At 41.4% G+C, this 27,474-nt stretch overlaps 1 protein-coding gene across 2 annotated transcripts in view; it reads left to right on the forward strand.

Moving 5' to 3' along the window:
• PCSK2 (proprotein convertase subtilisin/kexin type 2) overlaps positions 1–27,474 on the forward strand; it is a 188,448-nt gene that overhangs the window by 43,561 nt on the left and 117,413 nt on the right. The window lies entirely within an intron of this gene.

Raw genomic sequence — 27,474 nt, forward strand, 5'->3', positions numbered from 1 at the left:
GTTAGTCCCGGAGGTTAGCTATTCTTTCTTGAATCTTGGGTGCAATATTTGGCATTGAGTCACTAGCCAGTTTTCCAGAAGCGTGGAACTTACTGTCTCCATATTAACAAACAGCACAAAAGGCCATTCCCATTTTCTGTTTTTTGCGTGTGTGTAATTATGCAGTAAACTCATGTTCCAGGTTGTGAAGCTGACAGACTTCCCTAATTAAGACTATTTAATGTAGAGTATGAAGAGTGATTTAATTGTGGTGGCAGACCAATAGAATCATATATAGGCAATGTTTGTTGTGCCCATAAATTTTATAGCACCGTATGACAGCACTGAGAGAGCACTACCATAATCTTTTAAAAAGGAAATGAAACATTAACCAATAAGAGGCTTTGTTTAAGTAGTTTTAATAAATAATGAACAAGCAAAGCAACCAGATTAGTGGCTATGTCTCTTTTCCTATATTTATAAAAACCCACACACTATTGGATAAAAAATATTGCTAGTTTTTTTCATCAAACAAGAACTGAAGTATTTTTCTCATCAGTCACGTTGTAGAGTGCAGTGTATTGTGCAGGAAACAAGTAATATTTCCATTATGAGTGGAGCACTATTTCATCTATCATGTCTTCCTGGGGCAGGTTCTCTTGTGCTTTATCTGCACTATGTGAGGGTTGGCTTTTAGGAGGGTGTTCCAGCTAGGCCCGAGTGTTGAGTTTAGAGCTTTATCAAGTTTACTTCACTGTGAGCATCATTTATTTCCCTTTATAGCTCAGCTCATAGACTCATAGACTTTAAGATCTGCTAATCTACCCTGGAGGAAAATTCCTTCCCGACCCCAAATATGGTGATCAGTAAAACCCCGAGCACGTAGGCAAGATTCTCCAGCCAGACCCTCAGAGACTCCTTACAAGACTTCTTTATGCCAGGTGTGCTACAAAGCATCGGAAAATAGAATCTGTTAGATGCTGTAACTAGCAGGACAAACACACTAAAGGTAGATGCAAAACCCTTTGCTTTCACAATGTTTGAACCATTTGTAAATTTTGGTGCGGTTATGAGCATGATAGACATTTAATTATCCAAGTTCCGAACTGATATTCTGTGAAAGGAGGAAGAAGCAATAGTCACAGTTTTAAGTACAGAATGTAAATACTGTGAACGAATCAGAATCCATATGTGGAGGGACAAAATATAACCTTCACATCAAGTGTGAAGGAAGAAAGGTTGCAGTTGACAGGACAAAAATATAACTATTGTACAGTATGTCAGCTTGAATCATCTGATACATATCATTCCAAATAAGGGAAATGAAGTGGAGGAAAAATCGAGGCTGAGTGGAGTGCTTTGGTGACTGAGCCATGAAAAGAAAGTTCTCTCACTGGGTTTGGCATCTTGATTCTGCTGGCAGTGATCAGTGGACTAGAAATATTGTCACACATCAGGGAGATGGTCCAGGGTTTGGTTTCTGCTCTGTGAGATTTTGCATGTTTGGGATCGTGACAAAAGAAAGGAGGACAAACCAAATAGAGGAGAAATTCCTGTAGATGTTGAAGTTAAAATAATGAAGTTATAGATACATAGGGTGGAGTGCTGGTGTACATTGTGCAGAAGAACCTTCCTTTGTCACTACCACATCCTCACTCTCTCTCCCTCCACTAGGATTATCACATCATAGGAACCTTTTACACAGCATGCCTTTCTGGGGCAGGCCCTTTAAATTTGCCAGGGCCAAGTGGCTGCAGCCCTAAGAACAAGTCAGTGGGAGTCTTTCCATTGATTTCCAAGGGGTGTGGATTAGGCCCCTTAAGCGGCCATTTTGCAATTGATTAGCTGTATCTCACTCTCTTTCATCTAGATTCTAGTAAGTATTCTAGTATGTATTTTGCCTCTCTTGCCACTTTGAGGCTTTGTACATGCAAATAGGATGTCACTGAAAATGAACTGCTTTCAAAAGTTTCTGTTCAGCTAGATTTGTAAATATGTCGTACAAGTGCCAATTTTTACACTGTGTCAAAGTGAAAGCATTTTAAAAAAGAATGAGGCCTTGATTCACCAAAACAGTTAAACTCCTGCTTAGCTTTAGCCACATGAATAGTTCCACTAATTCCAATGGGATAAAGCACATGCTTAAAGTTAAGCACATAAGTATTTTCCTGGATTGGGCTTGAATCACCTATGGTAACCACAGTGTAATTCCTAATACTACTTGCTTTGATTGGATACTTACAATGTGTTTATCGTGTACAAGAGCATTCTAATGTAGAGTATCAGAGGGGTAGCCGTGTTAGTCTGAATCTGTAAAAAGCAACAAAGGGTCCTGTGGCACCTTTAAGACTAACAGAAGAACTGCTGGAGCTCAGCAGTTTCTCTTTGGAGTCTGGTCCTGAAGTTTTTTTGCTGTAAGATGGCTACCTTTACATCTGCTATTGTGTGGCCAGGGAGGTTGAAGTGTTCTCCTCCAGGTTTTTGTATATTGCCATTCCTGATATCTGACTTGTGTCCATTTATCCTCTTGCGTAGTGACTGTCCAGTTTGGCCAATGTACATAGCAGAGGGGCATTGCTGGCATATGATGGCATATATAACATTGGTGGACGTGCAGGTGAATGAGCCGGTGATGTTGTAGCTGATCTGGTTAGGTCCTGTGATGGTGTTGCTGGTGTGGATATGTGGGCAGAGTTGGCATCGAGGTTTGTTGCATGGGTTGGTTCCTGAGTTAGAGTTGTTATGGTGCGGTGCGTGGTTGCTGGTGAGAATATGCTTAAGGTTGGCAGGACCAGCAACACCATCACAGGAGCTAAGCAGATCAGCTACAACATCACCGGCTCATTCACCTGCATACTGTGGTGACATATGTAAACCATGACAAGTCATTGCTGAAGATGACCTTTAAACAGCAGGATAAGGCTAGGAAATTGTTTAATTTTAACCAATGTCTAAAATGAACAAAACCAAAAACAACTCACCACAAACCAGCATGGGAGTCATTATACTTTATCCGTATCACTTACATCATGAGTTCATGAGACTTCTCCATCTCTTAATTGTAGCTGAAATATGTAGTATATTAAAATACTTCATGTGAGCTTTGCTTCTTAAGAATACACACTTCAACCCTGAAACTCAATAGGTATATAGAAAAGGCAGAATTAATTGGTTAAAAAACCCCTACCACTGCTGTGATACCTACAAGCTGTTATTATCTGGCATTGGTTAGTCAAGTGGTGAGTGCAGACCTCTGCTTTTCTGTTAAATTGTGTTTTATTGTAACTTCATCCTCCAGTCAACCTCCCACTCTGTTTCATTTACCTGGTGTGCCCTGTCTCATATGTTGATTGTAAACCTTGTGGCCCAGGCATTGTCTTTTTTGTTGTTTGTCTCTGCAGTTCCCAGCCCTGACCCTTCATTGGGGTTGCTGGACTCTATTGCAATACAAATAATAATGGAATGAGGAGCAACAGTCATGGGATTTACACGAGGGGCTTGATGCTAAAGAGGTACAAATGAGTGTTCGCAGATAGTCGTAGGGTGCTGAGTTTTGAATGATTCAATAGGGTGAAGTAAGCTGAGTGGAGCAGATTCTACAGGTTGTTGAATCATCAAGAACATAGCACCCAGCATATGACATGAAACATGGAACGACTGAATGTAAGAGCTACTCTTCTCCAAAGGCCTGAGTCCACGCCCACTGAAGTAAATGAATGCCTTTCCATTGATTCCAGGGGGGGTTGGATCAAGCCCAAAAGCCTAAAGGCACATTTCTGTAGCTGTGGCAGCTCCTCTTAGTTCCTTTTAGTGCGGCTCTTAAGCACGCTTAGGCCTGGTCTACACTACAGAATTAGGTTGATGTAAGACAGCTTATGTTGATCTAACTCTGTAAGTGTCTACACTAAAATGTTGCTCCCGTCAATGTAACTCACCCACTATGCTGACTTAATAACTCCACCTCCGCAAGAGGCGTAGTGCTTAGATTGACGTAGTTAGGTCGATGCAGTGTCAATGTAGACACTGTTACTTATGTCCACTTTAGTGGCCTCCAGGAGCTGTCCCCCAATGCTCTGACCACACTGGTCACTGTTTTGAACTCCGCTGCCTGGCCGCCAGATACACAGGTTTACGCACCCCCCCCCCCAAAGACATGTCAATTTTTGAAATTCCATTTCCTGTTTGCTCCACATGGAGTGCTCACCTAGCAACTGACCATGCAGGCTACATGCTGCAGATATTCTCCTGCCTGGAGTACACAGGAGGTTGTGGATTTCCTTGGGTCTGTGAGGAAAAGAGGCTGTGCATAACAGCTCCAATCCAGCCATAGAAATGTTAGTATTTATAAACAGATTACTTGGGGGCATGGAGGAGAAGGGCTACAACAGGGATCCACAGCAGTGAAAGCCAAGGAGCTGTGGCAGGCGTACCAGAAGGCAAGGTGGCTAACAGTTGCTGTGGTGTGGAGCAGCAAATGTGCTGCTTTTACGAAGAGCTGCATGCCATCCTCGGTGGAGGACCCACCCCCAAGAACCCCAGGGATACTTTGAAGGGCCCCAAAGTGAACAGTGAGGAGCAGGTGTTGAATGAGGAGTAGGAGTATGGGTGACAGGTGACTGGGGGATCCAGTGGCACAACGAGCCAAGAACTGTTTTTGACTCCAGAGCAGTTGAGCCAGTCCCTATAGTCCAGTATGGGCGAGTCGGATGCAGGGGAAGAAACCTCTGGTAAGTATGTAGTTTGCTTTGATATTGCAGGGACACATCTGTTGATTTACTCTTTTTTAATCCTGCTAGAAAAGGTAATGAAAAAACCAAATAGAGGTAGAGTTGCTATCTGCTTCTCATTCCCCTTTACAGTTAAGCAGAAGGGGCCCTGCAGAACAGTTTATGGGCACCGGGATGTCCCATGAATCCTCCATAGAGATCTCTAGGAAACTTTCCTGGAGGTAGTCTGCAATCCTCTGCTGAAGGTTTCTGGGGAAGGCTGCCTTATTTCTTCCACTGCAGTAGGACTCTTTCCCACGTCACTCAGCAATTAGTTCATAAGGCACCATTGAGGCACACAGGCTAGCAGCATACGGACCCGGTCTGCAGCCAGATGTGTGCAGGAGGTGTTCCTTTTCTGGCACTGTTACCCTCAGGAGTGAGAGATCAGCTAAAATCACCACCGCCTGTGGAAAGTGGTGCAAGTATTCAGTTCAATTGCCCTATCCACAGATATTCATGCCTGTGAGCTATTCCCCCCCCCCCCCCAACTCTAATTTGCTCCCTCCCCACCTGGTCATACTCACCATGGCTGGGACTGCTGCCCTGATCTATGAATCCCAAGGAAAAGTGAGAATGTAGTGCTTGTAACTTGTGTGGATCAAGGGGAGTGAGTTCAGTATATCAAGTTTCCATTTATCTTGTGATTACTTTCACAATAGTACCTCTGTGTATTGTATCTTTTGCATCTGGAAATGTGGCCTGGACGGTCTCACCATCCACACCAGTGGAGCAGCTCCGCCAGATAAAGAAGAGAAGGAAGAGGACGTGGGATGACATGTTCCAAGAAATCCTGCAAGCCTCTGGTGGTTTAGATATTGAGCATAGGGCTTGAAGGATAACCCTTGCAGACAAAATGGACAGGGACAGAGCGGATAGGAGAAAAGCACAGGAAAAGGAAAGAGACATGCAGCAGGAGATGCTAGCACTTCTCAAGTGGCAAACAGACATTCTGGATACTCTTGTTGACTTTCAGGTTCAACAGACCTTGCTTGCCTCCCTCTACAAACCATGGAGAACGGCATTCTGGGACCTCCCTACATTACTACCACCCACATTTCATGTGGTGTCCGGGGCCGCTGCACTACCCCTGCCATTCCACCCTAGGGGAGAGTACAGATATTTACAGCCACACATACACCAACCCTGTCTCTCACAGGTCTGGGTATGTGTTTGTGAAATGGAAATGACTGTTCTTTCCCCTACAAAAGTTATTTTCTCTGTATTTATAAAGTTTTATTCAGTTATAAATGTGTCTGTTTGCCTGGGTTTGGACTAAAAGTCTATTTATGGAAACTTAATTCATCTTTGTTAGTTCACAACATATGCTGGCTGGGCCTGACATAATTCACAGAGAACAGCAATAGATGCAGTTGCAATGTTATATTACTACACACACAGCACTTCTTACAAGGTTCATACCAGGGTGCAAAAAAACAAATGTAGGTAGAACCCATTACCGTAATACGCATTACTGTGGCTCTCTATTAAACCAGTCTTTCAAGCCTCCCTGAGCCATATAGCTCCGCATTGAGCTCTTCTTATAGCCCTGGTATCTGACTGCTCAAAATCAGCAGACAGCTGCTCCACCTCCCCCGGGGTGGAAACTTTCCCCCCTTTGCTTCACAGATATTATGAAGCACTCAGCAGTCAGCTATAACCATTGGGATATTTTTTTTCACTGAGATCTAATCTCATGAATAGACAGCACCAGTGGACTTTCAAATGGCCAAAGGCACATTCAACTGTCATTCTGCACCTGCTGAGCCTGTAGTTGAAGTGTGCCTTGCTGCTGTTGAGGTGGCTATTGTACAGCTTCATGAGCCCTGAGTGTAAGGGGCAGCTGGGTCTCCCACGATCACTATTGGCACTTCAACATCCCCAGTCGTGATCTTCTGGTCTGGAAAGAAAGTTCCTGCTTGCAGATTTCTGAACAGGCCTGTGTTCTTAAAGATGCACATGTCATGCATCTTTCCTGACCAGCCCGCGCTGATGTCAGTAAAACATCCCTGGTGATCCACCAGTGCTTGCAGTACCATAGAAAAGTAGCCCTTTCTGTTGATGTACTCTGTGGCAAGGTGGTCAGATGGCATGCATATCCCTATTTTGGCACCAATCACCCTGCTGCTGTTTGGGAACCCCATTGCTGCAAAACTATCCATTATGTCCTGCGGATTGCCCCTCTGGCGGCTCTGCAAATACTGCAGGATCAGGTGCACCATGCTCATCATGATAATGCAGAGCTGTTCAGGATCCATACTTCTCACACAGATGCCAATGTGCGGGTTGTTGGACTTCTGAAAAGAGGCACGAATTATTATGGGATGCAGATAAAATTAGGGGATGGAGAAAACTGCATCATGGGATGTTGAAACCACGTTCCCAGTCATCCCTGCGTGACTCATTTGCCCCCATGAGGTATTGCAAACCCTTCCCAAAACACCCTGTGTTAGATAATGGTGAGTTGTACAGTGGGATAATTACCCATGGTGCACTGCTTTCTGCATCGATGCAAGTGCTGCTAGTGAGGGTGCGCATTGCCGACACAAGGAGCATAGTGTGGACGTGCAAAAGTGATTTAATCTACTACCACTGTTTGTTAGAGAGAAGAGTAACTAAAAATCCTAAAAAGGGCAGCTTCATGCAGTATTTGTATTCACTGGATTGTCATTTACCTCCTATTCCCTAATCACACTCCTATCTACTCACCCCCACCGTGCATACTTACCTCTGTACTCACCAGTGCTCAGTTTAGTTTAGCTTATGCTGCTGAAATTGGCTCAGTAATTCTTCACGTACCACTCGTACTGCACTTGCATATCATAATGGCAGGATCCATAATGTTTCAAATTCAAGTGAATATTTCTGAGGAATCATATTTGCATGCACAGATTGGCCAATGCTATTCTTTGGCAGAACCCAGAATTGTGTGTCTTATAGAATTCCTTTCTTAAATCCTCATTTCCACCTTTCGTGTTTTACCTTACACTGAGGTTAGCCAATTAATATCTAGCACATAGGAAAAGATGTTACAGAGTCACCTTTCGAGAATGTCTCCCAATTTGGAAAGGGTTCATATTTGCTTTGGTCAGTCTCTAATTCTAACAGACAACATGGTCTAGTGAAGAATTGTAAAACTGTTTTACAGTCTTTTAAAAGATTGGAAATGGATTACATAAGAAGCATTACAGGTATAAAATATTTATGTCAACCTAGAAAAGAAATTGCAACCGATAGGGCTTGTTGCCTAACATACCCTAGAAAGTATTATTATAGATTTATGGCAATTTATTCCTCTTCTTCCTTGACTTTATTTAACAGGCATTTAAAGTGACACATATATATATATATATATATAATGAATTAGTTTTTAAGCTATATTAAATATGTCACTTTAAATGCCTGTGTATATATATATCTATCTATGTGTGTGTGTGTGTGTGTATATACACACACACACACTGTATTTTACATATTTTTACTAATTTGCTTGTTTAAAATTTGAAGAATTTTTTTTTTGGCGAACGTATTTCAGATTGATTGCATTCTATTCCCAGTGACTATTGCTGCAAATATTTTATATTTGGAATCCTTTTGTACAGTTTGACTGGTCCCCCCCAGTCACATAATATTACTTCTGACTCTTAATTGGATGGCATACAAATGCATAAAGCTTTTAATGACTGTGCCAACATTTCTTGTATGAATAAGTGCAACAAAAGGTTGCACAAACACGCACACCATTTTCTTTGCATGCAAAAATCACTCCTACAAAAGGTCACAGAAAGTAAATAGAAGGTCTTGGAATGCCATCCAAATGGATTCAAGGTTATATTCTAGCAAACGTTTTCAAATATTTTTCTGAAGTAGTTTCTCAGTTTTACGTTCTTTATAGCAAGATGGCTGCCTCTAACAGTAGGCTCAGAATGGCCACTAGTAGTTACAAACGTGAAGAGATATTTCACTGGTTATCTAAGATGACAAATGCTTCTTACTTTGTGAACTTTTGTACTGTTTACAGATCAGGTCCGATCAGGAAAATCGGAATGAAATGATGCTCTAATGGGTACCTTAAAAACTCTGTGGGAAAGGGTTTTGTTCTAGTTAGGAGCTCCATGCACTCCTTGCTATCATAAATAGATCCTGATTGATATTACAGTCTTATCTACTTGCATGAAGAGGAAACAAAATAGGCACATTGCTTTAAGTGATTGCTTTATGTTTTATATTGGCATCAAACTACAGACTGAATGCTGAAAATAAATAAATCTATCACATGCACAGTTAATTTAACCTTTCATTAATATAGTCTGTCTCCATTTCTCCTGAGTATTTTTCCTCGGTCAGGAAAGGTATGCCATAGTGTGTGCTTCAGCTGTTGCAAACCTGAAATCTCCATTGAATAAACCATTGCCAGATTTAGTTACCTATTTTGTATTATAGGTCTCACAGCAAAATTGCTAAGCTGATTACTCCTTGTCTTTAGCTTCATGTAATCCTGCAGTGTTCTTCTGAATATTAACAACTCCTCCCTTCAGTTCTGCTTGCTTTATTTGGAAGAAGCCCCAAACTTTATTTTTCTCCTTTCTTTTTTCTGCTACCAGTCCACAATGATGGGGTGTGTAGATGTTTCTCAAGAACTTCAGAAACAAACCAAACCAATGTATTCAGTAGATGTCAGGCATTCATTTCAGAAGTGATTTTCTGAAGTTCAGTGATTTGTTAAACTTGTTATCAATGCACCTGGACTTCACCATCCAGCAGATGTAATGGGCCAAATCCTCCCAATCATTTCATGTTACTTTGTTGACTTCCATGGAGCTATGTTAGTTTTCACCAGCTGAGACTCTGGCCCACTGGACCAAACTCATCCTTGTTGTCACTCCACTGAAGTCAGCATAGTTACATATGGGATGAAATTATTCCTATGTAATGGGCCATCGTCCGGTCTAGCTGTGGCTGCATATATGCTCTTTTGGAGAACTTGTACATATTTCCTGACAATGTCTGCAAAATGTCTTTATAGATGTAAAACACTATAAATGTTTTATTATTATTGTTATTGTATTTTCTAGCACAGAGCAAGTGAATCCCTTTCCTTTCATTTCTTTAGCAGCCAGTCTCTTATTTTTATGCTTCTGATACTGCAGGACAACAAGCAATCTCTGACAGGGTTTTGGACAAGAGGTCTGTTTCTCTAAACCCAGAGATGATGATATAATTGAACACAGCTTTTTCATTTCTGAGCAATAACTCTCTCCTGGGAAAACATCTCCTGGAATCAATTTTATTTTTTTGTGAACCAGAGCTTTTATTAGAAGAATTTCCTTGTTCGCTATAGCAAAGTGCCTTTTGTTTTGAGGCTTCTCATCTTCTGAAGGAGGGATACTCTTTGATGGCTGAGTCATTAACTGTCTAGATTTCAGACCTAGTCGCATATATAAAACATTACCCAGGGTACAATCTGGACTGTTAACTGATGTGTCCCCTCAGTTCTACAAATTATAGTCCCTTTTACACTGCTTTGCTCTGAGAGTAACTCTACTCCTGGCCTGCTTTCACACAGCCTCTAGTATGTAAATTACTCCCAGCTCTGTTATAGGAGTGCTGTTAGACAGCCACTCCTGAATTGTATTGCAGAGTGATATCAGCACATTCCCAGTCCCAGACTTGCCCCAGAAATGTGCATCTTGTACTGCCCTCCTGGGCAACACAAGCTCATAGAAAGTTTGTCATTTTATTAATATGAAATGATATGCACAAACCTTGTTATCTCAAATGGAACTTCCCAGACACTTCAATCCAAACACACACTGGTTTAGATAAAATCATAAAACTAGTTTATTAACTCAGATGGAAAGATTTTAAGTGATTATAAGTAATGAGGCATAAGAGTCAGAATTGGTTACAAAGAAATAAAAGGCAAACTAATACCTAACTTAACATGCTAAGTAAATTTAAACAAAAAGGTTTCTCTCACCACATGCTTACAGCAGTCTGGTTGGATTCCTTCAGCCAGGACCTCTCCCCCAGTTCAATTATGCTTTGTTTTTTACACGTTGCTGATGCCATGAGTAAAGACCAGGGGAGAGAGGTGATTTGGGGCCTCTGTTCCTCATTTGTATATCTTTTCTTTCTCTTTGAGAATCATCTCCAGCTGGTGTTCAGGTGACTGCCAGTCTGTTTACATGGGAATCTGCAGCTGCTCCATTGACAAGGTGTAAATTTCTTGCTCACTCCCTTCTTTCTGCCAAAGAATGGCCACTTAACCAGGTGATTGTCCATTTGATTTTGTTGACACCTGGCTGAGGTGCCAGTTTGCCTTTTGTCTCTGGGGAACTGGTTTGGACCTGTTTCCCCAGACTTGGAACATGTCTTCTACAGTAAAATTTTATAACTTTACATACATCATTGCCACACATATTTTACCAGGACAATAAGCTCTGCAGATTGTTTCCAAATGATACCTCACAAGGCATACTTTGTACAGACTTTATCATAGTCTTGCAAAAAGGGTGAACATAAGAGTACAGACTGTCACAATATATATCTTAAATCACCCCTGGAGATCTTTCTCCATCTCTGAGGCACATATTCTGAGAAAAGCTGATCAAAATTTTTCAACAGAATGTTGAAAAAAATAATTAAAAATTGACATTTTTATGAGGAAAATTTTGATTTTGATGAAACCACATTTTTCTCATCAAGAGAATCAAAGAAAAAAATCACTTGGAAACAAAACAAATTTTAAACATTCAGAAATGTTGATTTAAAACAAAGTGGTGTTTAGTCATATTGAATCATTTCAGTTAGCTTGAAACTGTACATTTTCTGTTTCAACATATCCAGTTTGAGACTTTTTGGAATTTGTTGTTTCATTAAAATTATCAATATTTTGACTTTGTTCTGATTTGGAATGGAAAGTAATTTAAAAATGTCAAAGTTTTCTGCAAAAGGAAAATTCAATTTTACAAACATTTTTAGTTCTAAGTCTCTCTTCTCTATCCCAACCTCAAATGCATAGCTAGTGCAAAAGGAAGTGACGAATGAGAAACTTTTTGGAAGAATGCATCGCTGTAGGCTAAAAAAATTTCAGCCTCCTCCTATTACTAGTAGACATGGATGAACCACCCTCCCTTCAGCCATTTCATTAAACTGAACCTGAACCTGCTTTTAAGAATTGGGATGGGTTTGGTTTAGGGGACACTTGTTCTGCCTCAGCAATTCCCAAGAAGTCTTCTTGCAACCTGGCTTCTTCCTTCCTTTCAAGTGGATCATCATGACTGGTCTCTCGGTATTTTCTGTAGGCCTTTGGCCTCTCTTTTTCTTCTGGGGACCTTCCTTCATAGGTCTCTGTCTCCCTCTGCCCTGCCATAAGAGTCAGCCACTCTGTGCAGTTCCAGGCCCCCTGAATTTTAAAATGTGTTCTAATGAACAGTTGCTCCTCTACTGAGACCAAGAGCCTCCACTTTCAATTCTCTCTCTGACATTTTATGGAGTCTGAGGATGAACAAGCCCCAGTATGTAGCAGAATTTGCAGAATCTGACAGTGTAACAAAGTCCAGAAGAAAAATGAACTGAACTAAACAATACATTCTAGAGAGGAAAGGAGCTTCAGGGAGTAGGGGTGAACTGCATATCTGGAATTCCTGAATGGAAGGTTGTAAGATGAAAGCCTGTAGGGGGGTCAATGTGGTGACTTGGAGGGAGGAACTGAGGGTCCACTGTTGAGGCAGAAAGTCAGATGTCATCAGTACTGTCAATCTTCTCTGTCAGGCTGTTGCCTAAGAGGGGTAATAGAGGTACATGACAGCCTCAGGTGGTACAAGGGTTTAGCTGATCATTCAATTCCTTGGTCTTTATCCAAAACAAACACTTTTTGAAGTCATTCACTTCACTAATTAGTATAGAACCAGCAAGATCTGTTCTGTCTAATTCAGGAGAAACAGGCCATACTTTGGGAATTAGTGTGGATCCCCCTCCCCCCCAAGAATAATTTATAAAGTGCTCTCAGAGCTATGATTTAATAGACCCTGACAAAAGTGGGTGATTATAATTTTAGATTTAGACCATGCATTCTTCCTCTGACAGCTGTCTCCTTGATATCTCAGTTTGACTTGGGAACATCTCTCAGAGCTTTTATTTGAACTATTAAGGGATGGGTCAGGATATTACCTCTCCATGAAAACAAATTTTCCAGTTTATTTTCTCAACTTGGTTAGTGAGAGTTAAATTCTCGTTTGTAGGAAACCCTGTAAGATTTTGCCTATGCTTTTACCAACACAATCACACCTGTGCATTGCTCCCTTGCTAACATTCATTTGACATTTTTCTTTTGTTGAATCTTGTATAGATGTTTTTATCATTACTTACCAGAGCAACACTACTAGAAAATACTATTTTGGCTACTTCAACAAGTTTTGTGATTAAAATTCAGTGTACTGTAGATAGAATTCATTTTCTCTTTATGACTATATGTTGGCGATCTCTTGAGGTCGAGGATGATCTCTTTCACAGGTTTTATTTTTCATGGGTCCTTTGGTGACTGAGGAGTCTGATCCTTGAGCCACAGGCTAGTTGGCAGACATTACAGGTGGTGTTGGAAGACAGGGTTGGGCCATGATTGCTGCGTGACAGTTGTCTTTCCTGGCATTTTTCTGCAACCAGGGCAAGGTGATTTTCCTCAGGAGTAGACATTCCTTCTCTGATAAGTCTTTGCCAGTTATCCCTATCCTGGGCTGCTGTCTCCCAGTGTGTGGTGTCAATGCCACATTTCTGGATGTTTATCTTGAGGGTGTCTTTTAAAGCGTTTCTTTTGGCCTCCCCATTACCTTTCTCGTTTGGTGAGTTGGGTGTACAGCAGTTGTTCTGGTAAGCATACATCAGCCATGCGCACACAGAGCCCGCTCTACCTCAGCTGGTGCTGGGTAATCAGGGCCTCAACACTGAAGATGTTGGCCTCTGTGAAGACACTGACATTAGTGGGATGATCCTCCCACTTTATGTTAAGGATCTTCCAAAGAAAGTGCTGGTGTTAGGGTTCCAGGTTTTTCAGGTGTTTGTTATAGGTCAACCAAGTCTCACAGCCATAGAGGAGAGTTGGGATTACCACCACTTTATAAACTAGAAGTCTAGTATGTGTTCTGATGTTGTTATTGTTGAACACCTGGCAAGACAGTCTGCCAAAGGCAAGGCTGGCACAGCTAATTCTGTGCTGAATCTTGATGTTTGACTGCCCTCTGTAAGAGATGGCTGCCAAGATAGACAAAGTATTCTACATTTCCAGTACTTCTTTGTCGATGTAGATCTTCCTTGCTGGGTCTAATGATTGACCGGGGATTGGCTGGTGGAGAACTTTTGTTTTCCCGATGTTCAGAGTTAGCCCAAGGCTTTTGTAAGCTGCAGAGAAGCAATTAAGGGCTGTTTGTAGATCCTCCTTTGAGTGTGCAACTACAGCACAATCATCTGCATACTGGAGTTCGGTTATTAATGCCGATATTACTTTAGTTCCAGCATGGAGATGAGACAGATTGAAGAGGTTGCTGTCAGTCTGATATTGGATGCCAGTGCCCTGTGGTAGACAGTCTTGGGTTAATGTTTTCCTCATAGCTGCTAAGAAAATGGAGAATATGGTGAGTGCCAGTACACAACCTTGTTTTAGGCCAGTTCAGATGACAAAGGGCTCAGAGATAGAGCCACTGTACAGGATGGAGGCAGTCATCTGATCATGGAGGAGTCTTACAATGGTGATAAATTTGCTTGGACAGCCAAACTTTGACATGATTTTCCACAGAGCCTCACGGTTGACGTAAGTCAGTGGGGATTTCTTTGGTGCGCCAGATTTTGAGAAGCAGCAAGTAAGGCTTGTTGGTCAGTGTTTCTCCCCCCACTTTCAGTACTTCAGCTGGTAGGCCATCAGGACCTGGTGCTTTATTGTTCTTCATTTGTTTAATTGTTTCGCAGACCTCCTCAGGTGTTGGTAGGTTGGCAAGAGTTTCCCAGGTTGGGTACTGACGGATGGAGTTGATGGTATCATCATTCACAGTTGATTCTTGATTTAGAAGCTGTTGGTACTGTTCCTTCCAGCACCCTTTGATGGATTCATTATCTTTAATAAGGGCACTACCATCTTCGGATCTCAGAGGTGTGAGGCCACATGAGCTTGGTCCGTACAGGGTCTTTGTCTCACAAAAAAAGCTCCGCAAATCATGTCTGTCAGCAAATGTTTGCATTTCTTTTGCTGTGTACTCCCACCATTTGGTTTTGATTTCTCAGATCCTCCTTTGAACTTCAGCTTTGAGCTGATGGAAAGAGCTCTGCTTCTGACTGGATAGTGTTTGGTTTTGCCAGTCACAGAAAGCTTTTCTCTTCTGGTCCAAAAGGGCTGTAGTCTCAATGTTGTTATTGTCAAACCAGTCCTGATGGTAGCGAGTAGCAAGGCCAATGGATTCCTCGCAAACCTCATGGATGGTCTGTTTTAGGGCTTCCCATTCTTCTTCAACTCTTGTGTTGTCATTTCCAGGTGTGCATATGGCCAGTTTTTCACTGAGGAGTGCTTGGAAGTTCTCTTGGTGCACTGAGGATTGAAGTCTTTGGATGTTGTATTGCCGTCTGTATGATTTGGATTGCTTTCTATGCTTCGGTGCAATCCTGATGGACATGACTGAACTCACTAGGCTATGCTCAGTTCAGCAATCATTGGCTCCTCCCATGACATGGGTGATTTGGACATCTCTTAGATCTTGTTTTCTTCTACTGTTTTGAGTGAGGGTGTTGCCAAGTTGTTTTGTACTTATTGCTTTCTCTGAAGGTTGTGTTTGTGATCACATTTGCTGAGTAGGAGGATGCCATTGGAATTGGCCTTGCCCACTCCTTCCTTCCCAATAGTGCTACTCCATATGTTAGAATCATGGCCTACTCTTGCGTTCAAGTCCCCTAAGAGGATTATCTTATCTGTTTTTGGAATGGATGACAAAATTTTATCAAGGTCAGTGTAGAAGGATTCTTTCTGTTCTTTGTCCGCATCAAGAGTTGGTGCTTATGCGCTGATGATAGTGGCAAATGACTTATTGACCACTTAAATTCGGAGGGTCATAAGGTGCTCATTGATGCCAACAGAGAGCTCAGGCAGTTGACTGGAAGGTTTTTGATTGTAAAGCCAACACTGTGTATTTGGCTGTCACTTGCTGGTTTTCTTTTCCAGAAGAAAGTGTAACCGCTGCCCTCTTCCCTCAAGTGGCCTTCATCTGCATGTCTTGTTTCGCTGAAAGCAGCGATATTGATGTTGTCCCTCGAGAGTTCTCGGGCAACAATTGCTGTTCTGCATTTGGGTCTTTCACTTTTTGATCCATCTAGCAGGGTACAGACATTCCAAGTTGCAAGAAACATTTTTGTTTTTTGATCGCATTGGGAGTGATCCCTCTGGACACGGTTCTCCAGTCAGGCATGGTGGACTAGCCTGTGTTTGGGGCACCTTTTATAGCTCCTTTCCCATATGGGGTGAGCAGAGGGGTTCCTAAAAAGGCCTGATGAGTCATGACCGCTGCTGCTGAGAATGCCTCCGTAATCCAGGCACATGATGACCATCTTGCGGTCACTGCCTATGTGTGGGTCTGTGACTAGGGACTCCTGGTGATCACTTCACCTATCCCCATCACCACTTTCCCATCACCACAGGACTTTTATGGGTAGGGGTGGGGAAAAAAGTTCTTCCTGTGAAAGAAGCCTGCATGTGAGTAATGTAATGTGCAGGAGCTGTTGCACACCAGCAGCCACACAAATCTTGTTGGAAGAGGCACCTGTGTCCGGTGGCAAGGAGGTCCAAGATGACCAGAGCTTTCTCCTCTGTTGCAGCCTTTGTCCGCCTTCGCAGCCATTGAGAGGTGATCCTGCTTCATCTGCAAGCTCTGCCATTGAGGTCTTGTACTGGGTTGTGTTGTGCTGGGCTGCACTTTGTCTGGTACCTCGCCTTCGACCTTACTGCCATGGGTGACCCTACCTGGAGTACAGGACTCCAGATGGCATCGTTCTTAGGGTCTTAAGTATATGCAAGCTTCTCCACCATGTCAAGGTGGCAACCCAAGGAGAAGTATGACTATATAAACCTGTGATCTTAATAAAAGAAGATAAACATGTTTACATTGAGTTAGATTTGTCAGCATGGGACCCATGTATTAGACTGCATGAATCCTAGAAATAGGAACTTACCGGTTTAGTTAGACTATAGCCCTGCGATATGGGCTAGTTTCTCACAGTCACACAAATGGGTAAGTTATATCGCTCCTGTATGTGGTAGGAAGCAAGCAAAGTTTATCAGGGCTATATCCATGAACCTTATCTGAGAATTTGAAACAAAGGAGGCTTGGTACAGACAAAACATTTTCTACTAATAATTTGCTAAGCAATGACATATGAATGGAAAACTTGTTACACCTCATTAGATATCAGTCTAGGAGGCAATTTCTATCTGTAACTGCCTGAAGACTTTACCACAAACAAAACCTAACCGAGCCCATACTGCTTTTGTTCAATGCCCAAGGACAAAGACTGAAATTTACCTCATGCAGAGTTTACCACTTACGTCCCCAAAATACGGCTTACAAGAGGCAGCCCTTCGCACAAGAGAGAATTTTATTCAGAGGCTATGACTTCACAGCAAAAAAAAGTTGTATTTACACGGAGATAGATAACTGGTGATAGCTATCTCAGTGTAAAATCCTAGGGGAAACAAGTAAGAATTGCCCATGCCCTGGACATAGCTAGTTGAGGTAAACCCCAGATGGGGATCATGCTATTTTTCAAAAAAATCCAATATTGATCTAAAAATTGGCAGTGATGAAGAATCCACTACAACTTTTGGTAAGTTGTTGCAAAGGTTAATTACCCTTACCATAAAATATGTTGTGCCTCATGACTAATCTGAATTTGTGTAGCTTCAACTTCCAGCTATTAGATCTTGTTAGATGTCTGTCTGCTAGCCTGAAGAGCCCATTATTGAATTTTTGTTCCCTATGTGTGGGTACTTATAAACTATTATCAAATCACCCCGAACCTTCTTTTTGATTGGCTGAATAGACTGAGCTCCTTGAGTTTATCAGTATAAGGCATGTTTTCCAATCCTTTAATCATTCTTGTGACTCTTCTCTGTGCCCTTTCCAATTTATTAACATCATTCTTTAATTGTTGAAACCAAAACTTGACACAGTATTCCAGAAGTGGTTATACCAGTGCCAAATACAGAGGTTATATAATTTCCCTATTACTACTAATTTCTCATTAGCTCTTTTGGCCACAGCATTGCACTGGGAGATCACATGTTCAGCTGATTACTATTTTCAGTGTCACTGCTTCGCAGGATAGAGTCCCTCATCCTGTAAGTATGGCCTACATTCTTTCTTCCTAGACAAATACATTGATATTTGGCTATATTAAAACACATATTGTTAGCTTACAGTAGGCTTGCCAAGCAATCCAAATTGCTCTATGTCAATTACCTGTCTTCTTCATTATTTATCACTCCCACAATTTTTGTATCCTCCACAAACTTTATCAATGATGATTTTAAGTTTTCTTCCAAGGTCACTGATAAGAATGTTTAATAGCACAGGGCCAAGAACTGTTCCCTGCGGGACCCCACTAGACACACATGAGCTTGATGATGATTCTCTGTTTACAATTACACTAACCACTTTTAATCCATTTAATGTATGCCATCTTAATTTTGTATCATTCTAGTTTTTTAATTAACGTCATGTGGTACCACGTCAAAATGCCTTACAGAAGTCTAAGTATATCAACACCTTTCTCAACCAAACTTTTGTAATATATACAAAAAATCAAGTTAGTTTCACAGGATCTATTTTCCATAAACCCATGTTGATTGGCATTAATTATATTACCCTTCTTCCTTTTCTGTGTTATTATTGACTGCAGTACCACTTCAGTGTAGTAATGCAAATGTGTCACTCGGTTATGAAGCATCTGGTCCAAGGGGAATGTAAGGAAGTTGGAGTATCTGAAAGAAATGTAGAATCCAAATGCAGATAAGTAGCATTCAGAGGACCAGGATCTTAGGTATACGAGGCACTTTTAAGTCTACAGGTATCATACCATTAATTCTAGAAAGTTGATTTTTTTTTTTTTTACATGGAGTGGGGCCTTTTTTTTAAAAATTGCAGTTTTTTCTGTGAATAATGTTTATGTCTGAAGGATCCATTAAGAGCATACTTTTACTGTCCTTGAGACTCTGTTGCAGGGTAAATGGCCTACCTGCTTTGGAAACAATGAATAATTCAGATAGAAACCAGTAAGTAAATGAGATCTTGGCAAAATGCTTTCTTACCAAACAGGAGAGGTTTAGATGGAAACTGCCATCTGAATTTAATACCCACAAAACTCCCAATAAAATGATCAGCCAGTCTATTTTAGGTATTTTTAGAGTGCCAGTCTAGCAACTAATAATATAATACTGTTCATATGTAGATCTCATAGCAATTTCTCAAGGTGGATTATTCTCATTTTAAAGATAGGAAGGCTAAGCAACTTACCAAAGGTCATGCAGTGAATCACTGGCAAAGATTCAGGTCTCTTGACTCCCAGTTCTCTGCCATGGCAGAATCTAGGAGTCTGTGTAGTATTTGGGCAACGTTATGATAATTGGGCCTACAAATTTACCCTAATTGTGAGCTCAACTGTAAAAAGTATGTAAAGTTCATAAGATGTTACAGTAACCTCAAATAACAAATGTTGATGGGAAAAGATATGAAAGGGAGACAGAAAATCTGAATTATTCCAAATACAAAGACCTACTGTATAATTCAAGGACTGTGATAAGATCATATCTGATAAACAAGAAAATGTGGGCTTGGAAATTAATGAACCAAAACTGATATGTTGAATATTAGGCCTAATGGGTGGACAAAATAATGAGGGGATGAGCTGTGCAGCCCATCACTCCCTTTTGGGGTCCTTAAAGAAAGAGACTTCTGGGAAAAAACAACAGCCACAACAACAGCCCCAGCCCATCTCAATGAACTTCTTCTCTTTTCCCCAAAAGGACGGTTGTTACAATCTTTGATACCATCTAAGGGACTGTCAGACAAGGGGGCTTTTCCTTCTAAAACTCTCTTCAGCTAAAGGGAAAGGGAACAAGAGATGTTGTTTAAATGAAAGCCTTACTGAATACTTTACATTTCAAATGCTTTAACTGTTTTCCCTTCTTTTCTTTGCCCGTAATAAAAAGCTAAAAGGATGCCATGGTACTAAGCAAGCTGAGGTCTCTGTATACCAAACCCTGAACCTTGTTTAATGTTGGACAGTAACTGGATTACGTAACACATTTGGCCCATATATTCCATCTAAATTAATACAACAGCAACCAGATACATGATAAGAAAGCAGTGAGAGAGAAAAAGGTGTACAAGTCAGTATAGATCCTATAAAGCCCAAATATGCTAGTTTTATTGTTCTCACTTATTGTTTATGTCATGGTAACACCTATAGGCCTCAACTGAAATCACTGTGCTAGGCACTGTACAAACATAAGGTAAGAGACACTCATCCCCCCCCCCCCCAAAAAAACTTATAAATTAGATAATTTCCTTATTTCTTTGTGTTTTCTTTTATTGTCCCAATAGATTTTCTCCCCCAAGCCATCAGATAACTTAACCTATCTTCTGTGAGTTAGAAATGTGGTTTGATCAAATGTGGTCCAGTTTACTCATGCACACCTCGAGTGTGTAATCTTTTCCGCAGGAAACATGATTTACAGAGTAACAAATGGCTGCTTTCTTAGCAATTGAAGCTGTGAAATGTAAAAGCTGTGTTTTTAGTGTCAGATTTATATATTATTGTTTATATTAAGAAGTACAGGGAAATTGTAAAGCTATTTACATCCACTGTACAAAGGGATTTGAAACCTCATTAATACAGCACGAATATATATGTAACTACTAGTTTCACTCAGAAAAAGAAAGAGACTCATGATTTTTCTTTTGTTTCTGGTGTGTTTTTATCTAGTTAGGAGCTAGACAGCAGGAAAAGAAAGGAGGACTTATCTCAAGTCTTTATTTGTTCTGTGTTGTGTGGGTTAGAAACGGGAAACTGTACTTTGTTTTCCAACTGTGTTCTGTGTCAGAGGCTCAGATAATCTTTAATGAAAATGATTTTCTTTGGAGTTATTCAGACAGAACATTTCCTTGTAGTTATTTATGTACACAGAACATTTCCAGGATTCAAAATCTGCATTCTTGTTTGTGCAAATTTATGAAATCTTGAAAAAGCCCCTTTTCTTAATTCAGTGTGTGCAACTCCTTTTGCTTTTTTAGCCACAAACACCACAGTGTGCAGCCATTTATGGAGAACCTTTGTTTAATCAGGAGAATTAAGTTTGAAGCTAACTGGAAAAAAAAAAAAGGCCAAGCTGTAGTCAGAGAAAATTATACAAAGGACACTTTCAAGATCTCATGTAAACACAGGCCTCCTGTTCCTGAGTGCATGTTTTGTTGGCAGTGCTTCCAGTATAGCATTAATTTGTTCCATGAGTTGGAGCTGCTTCCTCATTCTTGGCCAAATTGTGACACGGGTTATATGGCTATGTAGGGCAGTGGTCTCCAAACTTTTTTGATCCCACACCCTATCAGTAAAAAAATTTTGAGCACGCACCCCCTGCCGCGCCGAAGCAAATAAATAAATAAATGCGCTCGGACTCCCGCCCGCCCGAAGTGGCGCTGCTCTGGCGGCGCTCCTCCTGCCGCGTGCCCCAAAGGATCCTCTTGTGCACCCCACTTTGGAGACTACTGATGTAGGGGATTAAGAGCATGTAAGTTGCTCCCTACCTCTCCAGTGTCAGCTACCTGTATTGTGGGTCACAATGCAGACAGGAGAATATTCTCCCCTGAGGTTGCACAGCTGGTTGAAGAGTGGTCCGCTGATCCTGCCACCCCACTGCATCAACCAGCACTGCTGACCTGGCATGCAGGGGGAAGTAGTAAGGGGCTAGCAGTGATGACTTCTCCCTTGGTGCAAGGGAAAAGCAGGGAGCAAAGTATGACTCTGAGTCACAATTTAGTCCCTACTCTGCTCCTGGCGCAGCACAACTGTGCAGTGCCCCTTACTTGATGCACTGGTAACTCCATGATCTAGACCTCTGCGTATGCTGGTTTGATTGGCTCCATTGGAAATGGAAATGCTAGTTTTCTCTGGAACTGAGGGAAATTGCTTATAGGCAATTACCATAAAAGACTGAATTTTGCCCTCACATGCACCAGTATAAATCTGGAGAAGCTCCAATGAAGTCAACAGAATCACTTTGTATTGACACATGTACATAAGGGCAGAGCTTGACCCCCTGCACTTACCTTTCTGGCTGAACAATTTAATTACAAGTAACAACCAACCTATAAAAGGGGCCTCTATTGGCACTTTGTAAGTGCCACTTTATCTACTTCATGGTGCCTCAGCCATCTTTCTCTTTCATTGCTCCTCAGATACTTTTGCACTATGCTATTGGTGCCCATAATCCTGCAAAACTGTATTTAGACCCAGGACTTTGGCAATATGGTGGGCAAGTTTAATCCCTGATATAATCCATTGTATCTCTAGTGCCGGGCCTGATTGTCACCACTCTTCTTCTGTGATAGCCTTCCAAGGATATAACAACTGGCCTGAACCTGAAAGAGTGGGACACAGAACAAAAGACTTGAGAACTGACACCATTGTATTGCAGACAGGGACTGATTTTGAACTAGACTATTTAGTATTGTCCAAAGACTCACTGAAATAAGGAAGGTATGGGTTTAGTGTCATTTCTTAGGCTCATATATTTGGTTCAGATCATCATAGAGATGATCCTACCTTTGTTTGTTTCCTTACAGCTACATTACTACATTACATTATTCCATACAGTAGTAGTAGTCTCAGACAATCACTGTTTCCCATGACACAGATTAATATTGGGCATTTTGAGATTATTAAATTCCCCATTATCATTAGGGGTAGCAGACACCTGGTAGAGTTGACCATAGATTCATCTATTTTTTTTGGGGGGGGGGGGGGTAACAAGACAAAAAAAAAAAATGGAAGAAACTTTCCCTTGATATTTCCCTTCTGTGCCAGGCACCAGCCCTGCCTATTGTAAGTAGAAGATCTGAAATTTTGACCATCATGAACTGATGTTAACCAAAAATGTTTGAGAATTCTGTGAACCAAGTTATCTACTGTGTGAAGCTGGGGCAAGTAATTGTTGTGCATGGTATGCTAAACATTCTGTCTCAATGGAAGTGAGCCATGAAAGAGAAGAAGTGTGTAATGAGAATGGTAATTTAGAGTGTATGGAAATCTTCAACAGTAAGCAAAAGCACACTTCAGACTGAGTTTCTCTCAGCACCTTGGGATATATTTTCCTTTCAGTGCATGTGAATAAAGCAACTCCACTAATATTAATAGGAATTATGCATCTGCACTGAGAGAAAAATATACTCCATAGTCCAATTATTTTATGCTAATTAGTGAGGTGAAAATGTGTTCCTTCATTCCAGGCCAAAAGTACAATAATAAAGCAGCAATAGTTCAAACCTTTCCTAGCATGATGACCATTTTATTACTTTAAGTTGAATATAAAGCAGTCCATATACCTAGTAAGCATGAGGGACACATGCAGCATCAAACTACATGGTAGTTTTAGGGGTATCTCTTCTTCATGTATGCATGCAACTCTCATTAATACGAATTCACAGGGGGTGACTACAACCTTTAGGGGAATATTTTCAAAGTCCGATGCAATGGGAGAACTGCACAGATTTGCATGCACCTGTTATGTATGTAAACCAGGGGTGAAATTCTGGCCCAACTGATGTTTGGAAAATTATGGCCTTGGACTGTGCTTTATGCTGCTCCACTAGGGCTTTGCATCCTTATATTTGGGGGTTCTGGCCCACAGAGAACAACTTTATATGTAGGGGAAAGTTTGGGTTGCATCCTCCTTTCTGGCTGCTGTTGTAGGGGACATGTCCATGGCTCCTCATGATCCAGAGATCCCTGACTGCTGGAATAGTCTCCTGGCAGAAGGTGCAGCTGAGAGCATGCCAGTGTTCTGAGTTGCACCAGGGACTAGAAAAGCCCAGGATGAAGAGAGCACAAAAGTAGATGACAAACATCTGTGCACTCCCTCTCCTGAGTGGCTCTGTACATGCCTAGGCCACTGTTCAGGATCTGAGCCAGGTTATCTTATTTTGAGCCAAATAGAATCTGTTTTGCAGTGGAAATTCTCGGCACTCTAGAAATCAAGGTCGCTGTCCCATAGGCCTCCATACTGGACATCTAGAGATCCAAACATGTAAGAGATGAGGCAAACTTGCTCAGGAACAGGCTCGACAGAGGGCCAAAGAACATGCATAGGTATGAAAAAGCCCTAAAAGTCAAGGGTTATGTCAAGAAAGCCATGCCTGTGGCAAGCATAAAGCCTTAATTTTTTGTTGTCTGTGGCACTATGTTGATAAAGGGTGAACCCAGGAAAGGTTCATTTGAAGAAACTCCAAAACTTTAATTCTCATCTGAACCTTCCGAGGTTTCACTTTCCCCTCCTTCTTACTGTTCTAAGTACCGGCTTGTTCCAAACTCTGCTCCCAGCCCAGCCCAATCATTCTTCCTTCCCTTCTGCTGACCCCACACTTCTCTTTGCTACCCTGCTTAATGATATTTTTCATCAATAAGTCTCAAGTCTGCAATCTCTCTGTTAGGCCAGCTACTCTCTGCCAATCTCAGGAATTGCTGGAGGCTATCTTGTCAAATAATAAATTGTGGGTCTCTGACTCAGGGAAGGACCTGGAGCTTATGGCACTTTCTCAGCAGCATCCAAGCTGTGCTCCGCACAATTCAGAGAGTTAGCGGAGTAGAAGTGGCTTTATGTCACCTTTACAGACTCTGGATTCTGGGACCAGCTGAAAACATCCTCTCAGCTCCAGCCAGATCTCTTGCCATTACTCATGCCTCCTAGTCCTTGGGGTGAGGGACACATTTGCCAACTTTCACGTGGTAAATAAGCACCCCAACTTTCACAATAAGCTAAAAATCAAACAAATCCCTAAGAACCCCAACACTCTATATGACTAGATCCCCCCCGGTGTGCAGTCTGGGACTATGGTGGCCTGCTGTGCACCGCTGACTCTCTCCCCCCCAGCCCCTGATTGCCAGGGGCCGATCAACAAAAAAAGAAGCGACAAGCTACAAGCAAAAAATTAGCTAACAAGCAACTCACAAGCTAATTAAGCCAAAAACAAGCCCAATTTCTGTGTTTTTTTCCTCCCCACGGGTTTGGCATGTCTGGTGGGGGAGTGTAAAACTCATGCTAGCTCTTTACCACCCTGGGATTCCTCCTGTGCAGAGACAATTCCAAGGTGGCTGGTTCAGCGATGGAAAAGTCTATTGGAGGGTTAAGAGAAGGGTTTTGTGTGCTGGGGGTGGCCTGTCGAGAGCTGAGGTTAAGGAAGAGGGAAAATGTCAATATTGTTACATTGGAATTTGGTTTGGGGGAAAGGACTGCGATGTGGGCTAGGTCTTGTCTTTTTCAAACCAATTTTCCATCTCTATATCCTTCTAACTCTTTCCCTGGATAAGGAAATTGTTCCAGAAGAAACAATCTTTTTTGTCACTTCAAGGAAATGTTCTGTCTGAATAACTCCAAAGAAAATCGTTTTCATTAAAGATTATCTGAGCCTCTGACACAGAACACAGTTGGAAAACAATGTACAGTTTTCCGTTATAATATGATGTATAAAATCACAGATCCTAGCCACCTCTTTTATTAGTGTGTTTTCATGATAGCTTTACATAAATCTCGGCATCTTTGTGTTGATGGGATAGCAGCCTTCCTAGTGTGCAGCTAGATCAATTCAGATTATCAGTATCTTCCTATTATACTGTGAAAGAAATGCATACTAGTGGGCTCCCTTGTATTCTACCACGCAATGTGTTTATGTTAATAGAATAAGGAAGTGGCTTTGCTGTAAACAATTCTGCTGCTGTCTGATGCATGAGCAGAGATTCTAATACAAGCAGCCCTGTATTGTGATTTCCCTGTATCATGAGATCAGTTTTTGTTTTGTTGATGGCTTCTAGTTATGAAGGTCCTTGGGCAGCCTATGAAGCCTCTGCAATAGCCATAGGCCGTTAGTTTATGAAGACCATCATTCTATGATTGCATCTTTCGTTTGCATTGAGTGAGATAGTCACAGAGAGGCCTGAAAGTCAATAATAAATCCTGCTTCCATACATTCATTATTGTTAATATTAAACATGTGGGGAGATGCAGCTTTAAATATTAAAAAGGATGGGCTTTTTTAATAAAGATGGTGAATGTCAGGGTATCCTTTAAGCAGTAAGGATTATGAAAATAAGGATTTTTTTTATTAAAGCACAGTTCATTCAATCATTCATTTATTCATTCACACTGTCAGAGAAGTAGATGGGATGAAGATTTTTTGATGGCAATTAAACAATAGTCAGTGATTCCTATGCGCCTGAATGGTGACCTGGAGAGACAAACCTGCAGACAGGCTCCAAGAGTTCCCTGGGGAAGAGAAAGCAGCCATGTGCAATGGTTCACTCCTCCACATAGGGCCTGCCCTCTGTTACATCAAATAGGAGCAGATGACTCTCAGAACAGGGTGTTCATAATATACAAAACCAGTGTCTTGTTCAGGTTTTTTAGTCTCCTGCAGATTAGCCACTCTGCTCCCTACACCTGCTTTCCCCCTTTCTTCTCTCCCCCTCTCCCCCCCCCCCACCTGAACATAGTCTTTGATCTAAATCCAAACTTTCCCAAAGTCCAAACTTTATAAATTGGTCTGGTCTCTGCTCACACCATAGAAGAAACAGGGAAAGGAAAAAAATGGCCAGTACTTTGGTAGGAAAACAAATGAAAATGTGTGTCCCAACTTGTAATAGGCCAGATCGTGAACCCCATACTTATATTGATGAGCAGTTACATGATCACTCCTCTTGACTTCGAGGACAGTCATTCATATGACTAACAGCTCACTAATGGAAAATATCAGATTCTGAAGCCATTTGTGTATGATAATGTTTCACTGCTATAGGACCTCCCAACCAGAAAGCATCATCTGCTTAGGAAAGCTATAAATGTCAAAGTACAGCTGAAATAAGCTTTTACTCTCAGCCATACTGAATGAATGGAGCCTCCACCACCACAATGTAATGCTGCTGTTATTTCTTAGGGTAGCTATACAAAAGTATATTTGTCTCCTCTAATGGGAAGCCATTTAGGCAAGGAATGAGCATTTAAAGCGAAATCAAGACCATACAATGAAGGGCTATTGTGCGGTTCTTAAATGAATGAGAGAATACAGCAGGGTCCTCTGCTTATTTCAGATTGTTGATTGGGGCAATGGAGGGACAAGTCTATGTTTTACGGGAAAAGCAGAAATAATTTTTTCAAAGAACATGTTTCAAGGCAAATGAAGGGCTCTTGGAAGATAGTCAAGTGGGAAGAATTGTGTACAGAGTTAAGTGGAAATACAGAGTCATGACAGTGACTTGAAGCCAGGTTTAAAGCACAGGATTAGGAATCAGTTTGGGGTTCTTTTCTCTGAACTTTCTACGGGCTCCATTTAAGATCTTGACCTCTGTGCCTCATTTTCCCCAGCTGTAAAATAGGATAATAATGCTTCCTACACATGAGTACTGTGAGGCTAAAGTCAGAGGTCTCATGCAA

This window comes from Chrysemys picta, chromosome 3 (genome assembly GCF_011386835.1).
Source record: "Chrysemys picta bellii isolate R12L10 chromosome 3, ASM1138683v2, whole genome shotgun sequence".
Taxonomy (NCBI): Eukaryota; Metazoa; Chordata; order Testudines; family Emydidae; genus Chrysemys; species Chrysemys picta.